The sequence below is a fragment of the Tamandua tetradactyla genome, chromosome 16, assembly GCF_023851605.1.
Source record: "Tamandua tetradactyla isolate mTamTet1 chromosome 16, mTamTet1.pri, whole genome shotgun sequence".
Taxonomy (NCBI): Eukaryota; Metazoa; Chordata; class Mammalia; order Pilosa; family Myrmecophagidae; genus Tamandua; species Tamandua tetradactyla.
In genome coordinates this window covers 31,440,942-31,453,644 of record NC_135342.1, presented here as the reverse complement: position 1 = coordinate 31,453,644, position 12,703 = coordinate 31,440,942, and the positions used below count along the sequence as shown (strand labels likewise).

The 12,703-nt window shown below is 42.6% G+C and overlaps 1 protein-coding gene across 11 annotated transcripts in view; it reads right to left on the bottom strand.

The window, feature by feature from the left end:
- Nucleotides 1–12,703, bottom strand: part of ZNF599 (zinc finger protein 599) — a 210,213-nt gene that overhangs the window by 139,773 nt on the left and 57,737 nt on the right. The window lies entirely within an intron of this gene.

Here is a 12,703-nt window from a genome sequence, read left to right as displayed (position 1 = left end):
TTTTCTAGAAATGACTCAATAACTAATCATAAGTAGGTTCCATTTACTATTACAGAAATAAGTTTCCTAAGGGCAAGCTTCAAAACTGAGACCTTGACTTATTAAATTAGGAGCCCCTCAGCTTAAGAAAATTTCAGTAATTCCCCAGGTGGGTAAACTTAATAGCTCAAGGGACTTTGCAAAGCCTTTTTCATTTTCTGCCCCAAATACTCTGAGATGCATCATTGCATAACATTAACTTATATAGAACATTAAGATTCTGTTCCTTATTCAGGTTCCATATCAAATAAAGTTGAATTAGATTGCTTAACTGACTAGACAGATTAAGTTAGATAGTGTAAATTTTGGACAAAATAAACATTTTTCATTTTATCTCACACAAAAGTTAAAACTTTAAAATACAGACAATATTATTATTCTTTAGCTTGTATATTGATTTACCTTAGTTTTAACCAGATCAATTTCATCACATCTTTAATTGGAGTTTGATCACTGTTTGTTTGTTCTTTTAACTGTTGCTGTATGGACTTATGCTGGCTTTCAGAGCTAGAGAACTAAACCTGAGTCTTAGGTGTCACACAGATACTTAAAGTTCCAGGGAATTACTAGGTTATATCAAAAGCAAATCATCTCAGAATTTAAAGATAACATTAAAGCTTACAATCTGAGCTTTAATTTTATAGGTTTTTTTTTTTTTATATGGGCAAGCCTCAGGAAATGAGCCCAGGTCTCTGGCATGGCAGGTGAGAACTCTCCAGTGAGCCACTGTGGCCTGCCCTATAAGCATTCTTAAATGAAGCTACTTTCAGAAATAAAAACATTAAACAGTTGTTTTATATTAATAAACCATAGTGGATGTTTTGTTCTGTTTCACTTTTTTTTTTTTTTTTTTTAAGAGAGAGGGAGGAAGGGAAGGAAAGACAGAGAAGGAAGGAAGGATGGAAGGAAGGAAGGGAGGAAGAAAGGGAAACATCTTTAAACATTTTCTTGTTTTATTATATTTTGTTTGTTTATTTGTTTTTTACATGGGCTGGGGCCGGGAATCGAACCGGGGTCCTCCGGCATGGCAGGCAAGCACTCTTGCCCGCTGAGCCACCGCGGCCCGCCCTGTTCTGTTTCACTTTTACACATTTACCAGTTATGCTAATTAATACATAAAATATAATATATCCATTTGTCCTTTCTTTCTTTTAAAGTTTTTCTTATTTCAGATGGAGCTCTGATCTATAGCTGACCACATACATATACTTTTACAGAAGTATTAAAGCAAAGCAGTACAATTAGTATTAGGATATAACATGGATATTGAGAACATTGTCAGATTTTTAAGAATTTTATACAATACCTAAATATATATTATTTTACCTATATAAATTTAACCAGCAACAGGACAGAAAATCTTTTTAACCACTGTAATACTTCTCAAACACCTCCCATGCAATAGGATAAGTTATTTTAGCACTGTGCTGATTTCAAAGGATGTATGTACCCTAGAAAAGGCATGTTTTAATCCTAATCAATCTTGTGGGAGGAATGGTTTCCTCTAATCCCTATTTAGTACTATAGGTTGGAAACTTGATTAGGTTATCTCTATGGAGATGTGACTCAATCAATTGTGGGCATTGAACTTGATTAGATTAAGATGTACCTTCATCCATTCTGTGTGTCTTGATTAGTTTATTGGAATCTTATAAAAGAGGAGACATTTCAGAAAAAATTCCTTTTGAGAATGAGGAGAGAGCCACAGAATCACAACAAAATGACAAGGGAACCAATGAAGCAGAGAGTCCACCAGCCAGCCACCTTTGGAGATGAAAAAGGAGGACACCCCCAAGGGAGCTTCATGAAACAAGAAGCCAGAAGATAAAGGGCACCATGTGCCCTTCCAGCTGAGAGAGAAACCCTGAATGTCATTGGCCTTCTTGAATGAAGGTATCTTTCCCTGGATGCCTTAGATTAGACATTTCTTCAGACTATCTAATTGGCCTTAGAACTGTAAACTTGCAACCTATTAAATTCCCCCCCTTTAAAAGTCATTCTATTTCTAGTATATTGCATTCTGGCAGCTAGCAAACTGGAACAGAACCTTATTTATGGAAGGTAAAAGAACAAATTATTAGCAACAGTTTTTCCCTGAACGGCGAGACTTGTCTTCTGAAATAAAGGATAAGAAGGCAAAGAATATTAACAAGGATAGTATTCTGACATAAAATATTTGTTTTCTAGACAGGGTACTCAGATGATTAAGGTGAAAACTTTTGAAAATAGATGGTATATGGGAAAAGATATAATCAGTGCAAACTAGGGTCTATAGTCAACAGTAACATTCTAATATTCTTCCACTGAATGTAACAAAGGCCTTGAGGTAGTTTAAGTTTAACCTCCATTTTATTGTATAACTTTACAGCTTGCAAGGCCGTGCCCTAGATTGAATGAGAGAGTTCACGAGGGTCCGGGTTGGGGGCTTATACCCACCTGCCTTACGCCAAGAGAACCCTAAATTCTCCCTCATGGGAAGCAGCCAGAGACAGACAAAGTGATTGTCATCTTGTTTATTTGGTTACTTGTTGTCTGGTGCCCTGGGAGGCTCACAATGGGAGGTACTGAGAGCAAAATCCCCTTAGGGTGCCTCATTGAGAACTTGAGGAAAGTTTTTTCTGAAGACTATGGAGTGAAGCTCAAGCCCCAGGAGCTGTACAAATTTTGCTAATTGTACTGGCCCTCTTTTGGAGTTGCATGGCTGTCCGAGGGGTCATTTGACCCCCAAATGATCTGACTTGTCTGGCAAGTTGTCACAGGACAGCCTGGAAACCCTGACCAATTTCCACATATTGACTCCTGTCTCCACATTATTCAAATTTTCCACCATGGCTAAAAGCTGGCATTGAAAGCCACACACCAGTCTTAGTGGGGCATGCCAACTTGGGCATTCCACTCCTGGAACAGTTGCTGCAGAAAAGTTAGCCCATGCAGGCACAAACCTTCCAACTCCAGAAAGCTCTCTACTGCTGACAGAAAAGCACCCTGACTGCTTAGATAAAAGGACTGAAAATCCACCCTCACTGCCTCGGCTCTCAGCCCTGGCTCCCAGCGACTGTGTGTGTCATAGCGAAGACACCTGAGCTTCATTTTCATTCAGCTACCTCCCCGCTGCTGACAAAAGCTCTCTGTGACTGAATGCATCAGAGCACAATTGTATCAGCCTCGGCGCCCTCCCCACTGCTGACAGTAACTCTTTACCCCCACCTTCCAAAGTTTTCAACCCCAGAAGAGCTTCTAGTCCTCCCAGCTGAAGAAGAAAATCCATTGCCTTCGACTTACTCAGCTCCAGCCCCTCGAATACCTCCACCCCTCCACCCCACAAACGTTGGCTTTGGTTCCGGAGACACTGTCAGCCCCCCCAAGACCCTCTACTGAAAACTGCCTTGTCAGGGACCCCAGCCTGCTCTCCACAGCCATTTCCCATCTCATTGTCCCAGTCCACCCGAATGAACGCTCTTCAGAGATCCTGCAAACCTGGAACCTTTGCTCCCGAGTTGGGAAAGCCTGCGGTGCCCCAGGGGCTTTACAGCTGCCCCTGTGGGAAACCCAAGCACTGTTTTACTATGATCCAGAAAACCAATTGCAGTCAGGCCAGCCCATGTTTATCTACCAGCCTTTGTCAACTTCTAACCTCATCAACTGTAAAAACCATACTCCCTCCTATACTGAGAAGCACCAGACTATGATTGACCTGCTCCAGTCACTTATACCCACCCATTGACCAATGTGGCAGGATTGCCATCAGCTCTACCTCATCCTCTTCAACACAGAAGAACTCAGATGAATTTCACAAGCTGTCCTGAAGTGGTTAGAAGAAAATGCTTCCAAAGAGGTAATGAATGCATCCCAATATGTTCAAAACTCCTTCCCAGATGCTGACCCGTGGTGGGATCCAAACACTGAAGCTGGCGGGAACAGTTTAAATCTCTATCAAGATGTGCTCATTCAAGGCACGGAAAAGGGGGCCAGAAAAACAGTAAATATGTCAAAAACTGATGAAATCCTACAAAGCCAGCTGAAGCTCCTAGCCAGTTCCATGAGCACCTCTGTGAAGCCTTTAGATTATATACTCTTTTTGACCCTGAGACACCAGAAAACCAGAAACATGTTCACTCTCCATTTGTTGGGCAAGTCCAACCTGACATCTGAAGAAAGCTGCAAAAATTAGAAGGGCTTTCTGGAATGAATATATCCCAGCTCCTTGAAATGGCTACAAAAGTCTACAAGAACTGAGATCACGAGGCACGGAGAGAAGATGACCACCAACTAAAGAAAAAAGTAGACCTGTTTGCTGTGGTGCTCACCCAGGGCACCAGGAAACCCCCATTCTCAAAACCTAGAACCTTCAAGCATCCAGGGCTAGAAAAGAAAACACCCACTTATTGGGGTTGCCTGAAGAACGGAGGAGAGCAGCTCCACTAGGAAGAAACCAGTGTGCTTATGTAAAGAGGAAAGACATTCGAAAGCAGAATGCCCCAACAAATAATAGGTAAGGGGAAGCAAGCACCCTGCCAGCTGTGAGGAGCCCATAGCTACTAAGTTTATAGGTCTAACAGGCCTTGAAGACAATTCAGATTGAGACAGACTGGTCCTTCATAATTGGCCCCAGGGAGCGCATGGTCGTGATGACAGTAGGGGGCCAAAAAATGGACTTCATGGTAGACACAGGTGCAGAACATTCTGTTGTCATATAGCAAATTGGGCCTAAAACTAAAAGGCAAACCACCATTATTGGGGCCACTGGGGTTTTGGCTCAACATCCCTTCTTAACAACCCTCAAGTGTCTGCTGAGATCTCATGAAGTTTCTCACGAGATTTCTTTATCTTCTTGAAGGCCCAGTACCCCTGCTTGGCCAAGAACTGCTCACAAATCTCCAGACCCAGATAAGTTTTCAATGCAGAAGGGGAATGTTTCCTGAAGGTAAAAAACCCAGAGAGAAAAGTTATGGTGACCCTGATATCTCCCCAGATGGAAGAGTGGCACCTCTTTCTTGCCAAAGAAAACCCAAACCAGCCTGACTTTCCACAAATCCTAGGAGTTGAGCCTTCTTTTTGGGCAGAAAACAGTCCACCAAGGCTAGCAAAAAATGCTCCTCCAGTCCCCCAGGAGGCCCAGGTGGGAATTTAGGCACACATTGACTGCTTGCTTGTTCATGATATACTATGGGAGTACCAGTCCCTGTGGAACACTCCTATGCTACTGGTACAAAAACCTGGCACCAGCAATTACCATCCTGTTCAAGATTTGCAGGCCATCAACAATATGACTGTTACATTACATCCCATAGTACTAAACCCACATACTCTATTGAGCCTAATTCCTGCAACAGCATCATTCTTCTTCTGCCTTGACCTGAAAGACACTTTCTTTTGTGTTCATCTGGCCCCAGTCAGCCAACTCATTTTTGCCATTGAATAGGAACATCCATGCACTGGAAGAAAACAACTCACCTGGACGTGCCTGCCCCAAGGGTTCAAGAATTCTCCCACTATATTTAGCCACACCCTAGGAAAGGACTTACAGGAATTCCACAATAAAAAGCATAATAGTGTTGTACTCCAATATGTGGATGATCTGCTGTCAGTCAGCACAACCTCACAAGACTGTCTAAAACTAAAGCACTCCTGAAGCAATTAAACCAAAGAGTCTACAAGGTCATCTAAAAAAAGGGCCCAGATTTGCAAGAAACAAGTGAAATTCCTCAGATTCAGATTCCCACACCCACATCTCAGGGACAAGTTCCTGAGTTTCTAGGGGCTGTGAGGTTTTGTCGCATCTGGGTTCCTAACTTTGCAGAAGTTGCTAGGCTCTTGTATGAGGCTACATGAGGAGCAGAAAATTCACCTCTGCCCTGGGGAGCTGAACAACAAAAAGTCTTTGAAACTCTAATAAAGGAACTCACTCAAGTCCCAGCCTTGGGTCTCCCAGACATTAACAAACCTTTTACCCTGTACATTCATGAATGACAGAGAATAGCCACAGGGGTCCTCATTCAGAAATTAGGCTCCTGGGACTGCCTTGTAGCTTACCTATTGAAGCAGATAGATTCCTGGTCAAAGGATGCCCTCCCTGCTGCTGTCATTCTAACTCATGATGCTGAGAAGTTAACTTTCAGCTAACAATTAACTCTTCACATCCCACACAAAATCAAGTCAGTTCTCCAACAAAAGGAACATCATTGGCTTTCCACTTCCCAGCTGCTAAAATAACAGACCCTCTTATGTGACAACCTGAATATTCAAGTGGAAGCCATATGCAGCCTAAACCCAGCTACTCTCCTGCTGATGGGAGAAGACCTATCTGAGCATAAATGTATGGAAACCTTAGAAGAAATGTTCTCCAGCAGACCAGATTTAAAGGACCAGCCTTTCTCCCTCCCTGATGCAGAATACTATACAGATGGCAGCAGTTTTGTCCACAATTTGGGATGCAAAAACAGGGTATGCAGCAGTAACCCTGGACTCAATTGTGGAATCTGGGTCCCTCCCCATAGGCACCTCAGCTCAAAAAGTCAAACTCATCGCAGTCACCAGAGAGCCCTGCTGTTAGGAGCAAATTCCATTGTCAACGTCTATACTGATTCAAGGTTTGCCTTCAACACTGCTCAGGTCCTATACAAAGAAAGAGGATTGATCAACACTGGAGGAAAGGAAATAAAGCATGGCCTGAAAATCCTGGCCCTCCTGGAAGCAGCATGGGTCTTAGCGAAGTGCTGTCATCCACTGCCCCAGGTATCAGTTAGGAAACACAGAAGTAGCCTGAGGAAACCTTCTGGCTGACAAGGAAGCCAAGGTAGCAGCCTTAAGGGGAGCCCACTCCTTAATAGCAGCACTCCTGCCTGAACCTGTAAGTGGCATACAGCCAAAATATTCTAAGCCTGAACATTCCTGTCTAAACCAAGAAGGTAGTACCTCCTATGAAATGGATGGTGGAAATTCAAGGATGGTTGATTAGCAATTCCAAGGTGCTGAACCTGACTGTGGTTTTGCAAGTTCATGAAAATAGTCACTATGTAAAAACAACCCTGGAGCAGTTTCTTCAACAATACTTTTACATTCCTCAACTTCACCAGCTTGCCAGAGCAGTCAGTGCTAAATGTGTGGCTTGTGCTCAAAACAACCTGGCCCCTGCCACAAGGGCCTAAACCCCACCCCCCACCCCCAGGAATTCAAGTTGTGGGGCAGATTCCATTCGAAGACATCCAAATAGACTTCACAGAACTCCCTTGGGCAAGGGAATATCATTATTTGCTACTAAGAGTCTGTACCTTCTCAGGATGGGTGGAAGCTGTCTCCACTCGCTCAGAAAAAGCCCAGGAAGTGGTCCATTTATTATGCAAAGAAATCATTCTGAGGTATGGCCTGCTGAGTGCCCTGGGCTCTGACAATGGACCAACATTTGTGGCCCAGATCATACAAAATCCCAGCAAAGCTCTCTGCATCAAGTGGAATCTCCTCACAGCATATAGGCTGTAGAGTTCAGGAAAAGTGGAGTTAGTGAACCACACCCTGAAGTAACATCTGCAAAAACCTCTGTCAGGAAATTAATCTAAAATGGACTGACATACTCCCCATAACTTTGTTAAGAATAAGATGCAGTCCCACAAAACAAACCGGATTTTTCCCATTTGAAGTTCTGTTCAGACAGCCTCCACCACTGATAAAAGAATTCCAAGGAAAAGTTACACAATTCAGATAATTAACTTTACAAAGGCAGTTCCAGGGCCTAAGCTCCACTCTGTCTCAGTTGCACAGCTGGGTAAACAAAAGAGTCCCACTACAATTAGCTCCCCCCCAACCCCATGTACTCCTTTAATCCAGGGATCACTAGACTGGGTAAAAGATTGGAAAAATCAGGCATTAACATCTACTTGGTTAGGGCCCTATATGGTCTTTTCACTCCTGCAGCTGTTAAGGTTGCCAAGATGGCCACCTGGATCCACCACTCCCAGCTGAAGCCTGGAAATGGCTTAACTCCATCTTGGAAGTGCTGAACTGACCCAGAGAATCAGCCGTATCTGACTTTGCACAAGTAAACCACCTGCCCTGCCCCCACCACTTTGAAAACTGGCTGGTCTATGCCTGGCTGGAGTCTGAGAAAATCTTTGAGCCTTGCTTCAGTCACCCCGGAGGCTGACTGATCCATGCATGGCTGACCTGAGGAAATCTTCAAGCCCTGCTTCAGTCACCCTGGAAGTGACAATCTATGCACAGCCAAAGATTGAGGAATTGACGCATGGAATCCCAGCCTGCCAGGTCCCTTTAGGATTGCTGTCCCAGAGTCCTGCCATCAGTGCATCCACACCATCTGGATTAGAGACAGTCACTTCCACCCATTACACTTGCCAAAGTATCCCCAAGGGCTTCTGGACCTACAATCAGACCACTTACTCAATTTGTGACCCTGGGTAAGACCACTACTACATCCGCCATCACCCTAACAAGCCTGAGCATGAAATGGTGGTAGAATTAAAATTCTGAGAACGGGGAAAAGAAATAGTAAGCAGAGCCACTGCTCCAAAAAGCCAACAAGCAGTGGCTCTACTCTTTAATACTTCTCAGGTGTGCCTTCATGAAGCTTGGATGGAAGTTGTGTGTTAATCTGAATGGGGAACCTCCAAGGTACCCTCCTGCAAGAAAAAGCAATCGCGTCAATTTTTCCATTTTAAATATTCATGATACTTGGTGGGGAAAAGAAGTCCTGGTGCTCTCCCCAGTAAAGAGAACCCCTTCCAAAATCATCCTAGGCTCCTCCCTATATATAAAGAAAACCATGAACTCTTACAACCAAGAAAAATTCCAAGTATTCCATTCCTTCTATAAGGAAATGCAAGAACAACCCCCAACCATTCCCATAAGCAATCAAAATCTGTTCCTTCACCTAGCAGAACAGGTGACCTCTTCCCTAAATGTGTCCTCCTGTTATGTCTGTGAAGGAACAAAAATGGGGGACCAATGGCCATGGGAGGCAAGGGAACTAATAACAAAAGAAAAAGTAAATGTAACTGCCTGCTGGGCTGGACCCAGCAGATGGGACCTGACAACTTCCATAATTGGAACAAAAACTGTGTAGCTAGATGGGCGAACACCTTCCTGGTTCCAGTTGGAAACCTCATCTGTCTGGGGCAATGGTATTATAATCAGAGTAAAAATGCCACCTTATAATGGGGATCAGATAACAATCACACAGCTCCTGATCCATCACCATTAGGCCTCTTTCCCCATCCTAAAAGGTTTTTGGAGCAATATTTCAGCTCCATGGGTCTGGAAAGCCCCTGAAGGGTTTGGATCTGTGTCAGAACAGCATATTCTGAATTGCCTGCAGGGTGGTCAGGAGCCTGTGTGTTAGGAACCATTCACCCTTCCTTCTTTCTAGTCTCCCTAAAGCAAGGGGAACTGCTAGGGTACCTAGTCTATGAATCAGGAAATAACCGGGTCCAAAAGAGATGCATACAAATAAGGGAATGGAAAGATAATGAGTGGCCTCCCGAGTACATTATCCAGTATTATGGGCTGGCAACATGGGCAGAGGATAGGTCATGAGGATATCAAACCCCAATTTACATGCTAAACCATATCACTGGTTTCAGGAAATGGTGGAACTAATCACAAACGAAACTGCCCATGCTCTGGGTCTGATGGCATGGCAATAGACAAAATTTAGAACAGCCACCCATCTGAATCAATTGGCTCTTGATTACCTGTTAGCCAAGGAAGGTGGAGTATGTGAAAAATTCAACCTTTCCAATTGTTGCTTGGAATTAGATGACCAAGGAAAAGTAATAGAGGAAATCACCAATCACATGAGAAAGCTAGCCCATGTCCCAGCTTAAACCTGGAATGGCTGGGACCCCAAAAACCTATTTGGAGAGTGATTCTCGGCTTTTGGAGGGTTCAAAACTCTAATTGGACGTGTTTTAGGGCTGCTTGGTATATGTCTTATCCTCCCCTGCCTCTTCCCTTGCTTGCTAAGAAGTATAAGTCAAACTATAGAAGCCTTAGTGGACAGAAAAACTGCCTCCAACTTAACTTCATCTCAGAGGCCTGCACCCCTTGAACTATCACAATTATGAATTAGTCCCCACAAGTGAGAATGGTGCTACTCCTATAGAATAAAATGTGATGAATAATATCATCAAAGGGGAGAATGAGGTAGTTTACAAGTTTAACCTCAGAATTATTGTATAACTTTATGGATTTATGTGTATCACCTCAGTATTATTGTTGTACAACTGTATGAATTGATGTGCATCCCTTTGTGTATTCATGTGTATTACTCTGTGTATCTGTGTGCGTCACTATAACTTGATGCTCTCATAAAGGTATATATATATAATTGCAAGCTTTCTGGAAGGAAGAAAACAGAATTCTGCAGTGCTGTAAATCATGTCCAGACTTACTCAAGCCTGTCCAGAGATATTGATGTGCAAGGAGGGAGGCTGCCAGGGCTATTTTTTGTGATGTCCAGGAGCTGCCCTTATCTCAGACAAAGGAGTTCAGCTAAGGGCCAGATAGTAACTCTTACCCTGCAAGTTCTGTCTTTATACTTTTCCAGTGTTTACCACCCATTCTCTTAGTAACTCCCACCTTGTTCAGTAGCTTATATAATCTGGAAACAAAGAAAATTCTGGGTTCAGACTTTGGACAAAAAGTCCTCTGGGTCAGCCAGCAGTAGAGCTTTGGTTACTTCTCTGAGGTTCATGTGCTTTCTTGGGAAAATGGAAACTTTTTCAGTATTTCAGCATTGTGCTGAAACTAAAGTCAAAAGGTGGGGGCATAGGGAAGGGGTATGGATTCTTTGTGAAAGAACAAGAAATGTTTTCAGATAGTGTATAGTGGCAAAGGTACACCTATACACTTAGATTGGAATGTATGATGTGTGAATGAAACTGTTAAACAATGAACAGAGTGAAATAAGTGTGAGAGAAAATGCAGAGAAAGATATGTCCCCATTCACTGTCAGTAGGGAAACTGAGAGGTGCAGCCTCTTGGAGGGCAGTGTGGTGGTTCTACAGGAAGATAAGGGTGAAGTAGCAATATGTTCTTGAAATCCCATTGCTCAGTATATACCTGGAGGGAACTGAGTATGGGGACATGAATGAACATTTGCACAGTGGTGTCTATGGTGGCAGTGATGGCAATCCTCAATGGATCAAGATGGCCTAAGAGTACAATGACTAAGGAATGGAAGGGGGAATTGTGGAGTATACATACAATGGACTACTGAGTGGCCACAAGAAGGAATGAAATTGTGAGACATGCAACTAAGTGAATGAACCTTAAGGGCTGTGTGTTAAATGAAATGTCAGAAACAAAAAGACAAATGGTATGGACTAGCTATAATATAAAAAATCGGTGAATTAAAGTCAAGAGCGTGGATTATCAGGGTCCTAGACTGTAAGCTCTTCCAGCAGTCATATATATTCAGGAGTTGTAACTATTATTTCTAAATTCTGAGATACTGAGCTGTTTGTTTATGAGCTCATTCCCAGAAACTTCAAGTATTTATGTGACATCTGAGACTCAGAATTAGAGCTCTAAAGCTATGAAAGTCAGCAGTACCCCATGCAGGAACTGTTTAAAAAGTTGAAAAAGGGATCTGACTTTAAGTAGAGATATGAATGAAGCTGATCTGGATAGGCCTAAGGTAAATCAGAATACAGGGTAAAAATGATATCCATATTTTAGAACTTGGAGATCTAAGTTCTTGTGTGTGGGACCAAGGGGAGAGATGTTTATTTGGTGTAAAATTTATATTATGGGTTGTGCACTTCCTAATTTAACTATTATGGCCAGTTTAGCTGAACATGAAAAAAACATGGAATCTTGACTAGGGCTTGAGACTTTGTTGATTTGTCTAGATAAGTATGATGTCCTAACATATCCCAGACTAATTTGGCCAGTGAATAAAGAAGTATTTGCAAGTTCCCCTTGGGGTATTGGAGAGAAAAGAGGAAATATTCAATTTCCCCATTTGGAGAATTTCTGATATTCTCACAAGCAGTGGAAACAACCAAATCAATAGGCCAAGCCCTTGATCTTGGGGCTCACCCATATGAAACTTATTCCTGTAAAGGATAGGCTAATCCTACTTAAAGTTAGCCCGAAGAGACCCAGAGAATGTCTTTTGTTGCTTAAAAATGGCCTCTCTCTCTAAACCAATGCAAATGAAGTCACTGCCCTCCCCAGAACCCCATGTGGGACATAACTCCCAGGTGTGCAAATCTCTCTGGCAATGTGGGACAGAAATCCTGGGAGGAGCCAGGACCCAGCATCATGGGATTGAGAATGCCTTCTTGACCAAAAGGGGGAAGATAGAAATGAGACAAAATAAAGTTTCAGTGGCCACAAGATTTCAAACAGAGTCAAGAGGTTATCTGGGAGATTATTTTTATGCGTTATATAGATAGCCATTTTTAGTTTATGGTGTATTGGAGTAGCTAGAGAGAAGTACCTGAAACTACTGAGCTGTGTTTCAGTAGCCTTGATTTTTTAAGATGATTTTATAATGATATAGCTTTTGCAATGTGACCATGTGAATGTGAAAACTTTGTGTCTGATGCTGCTTTTATCCAGGGTATGGACAGATTAGTAAAAAATATGGATGAAAAATAAACAAATAATGGGGGGGGACAAAGGTTAAAATAAATTGGGTAGATGG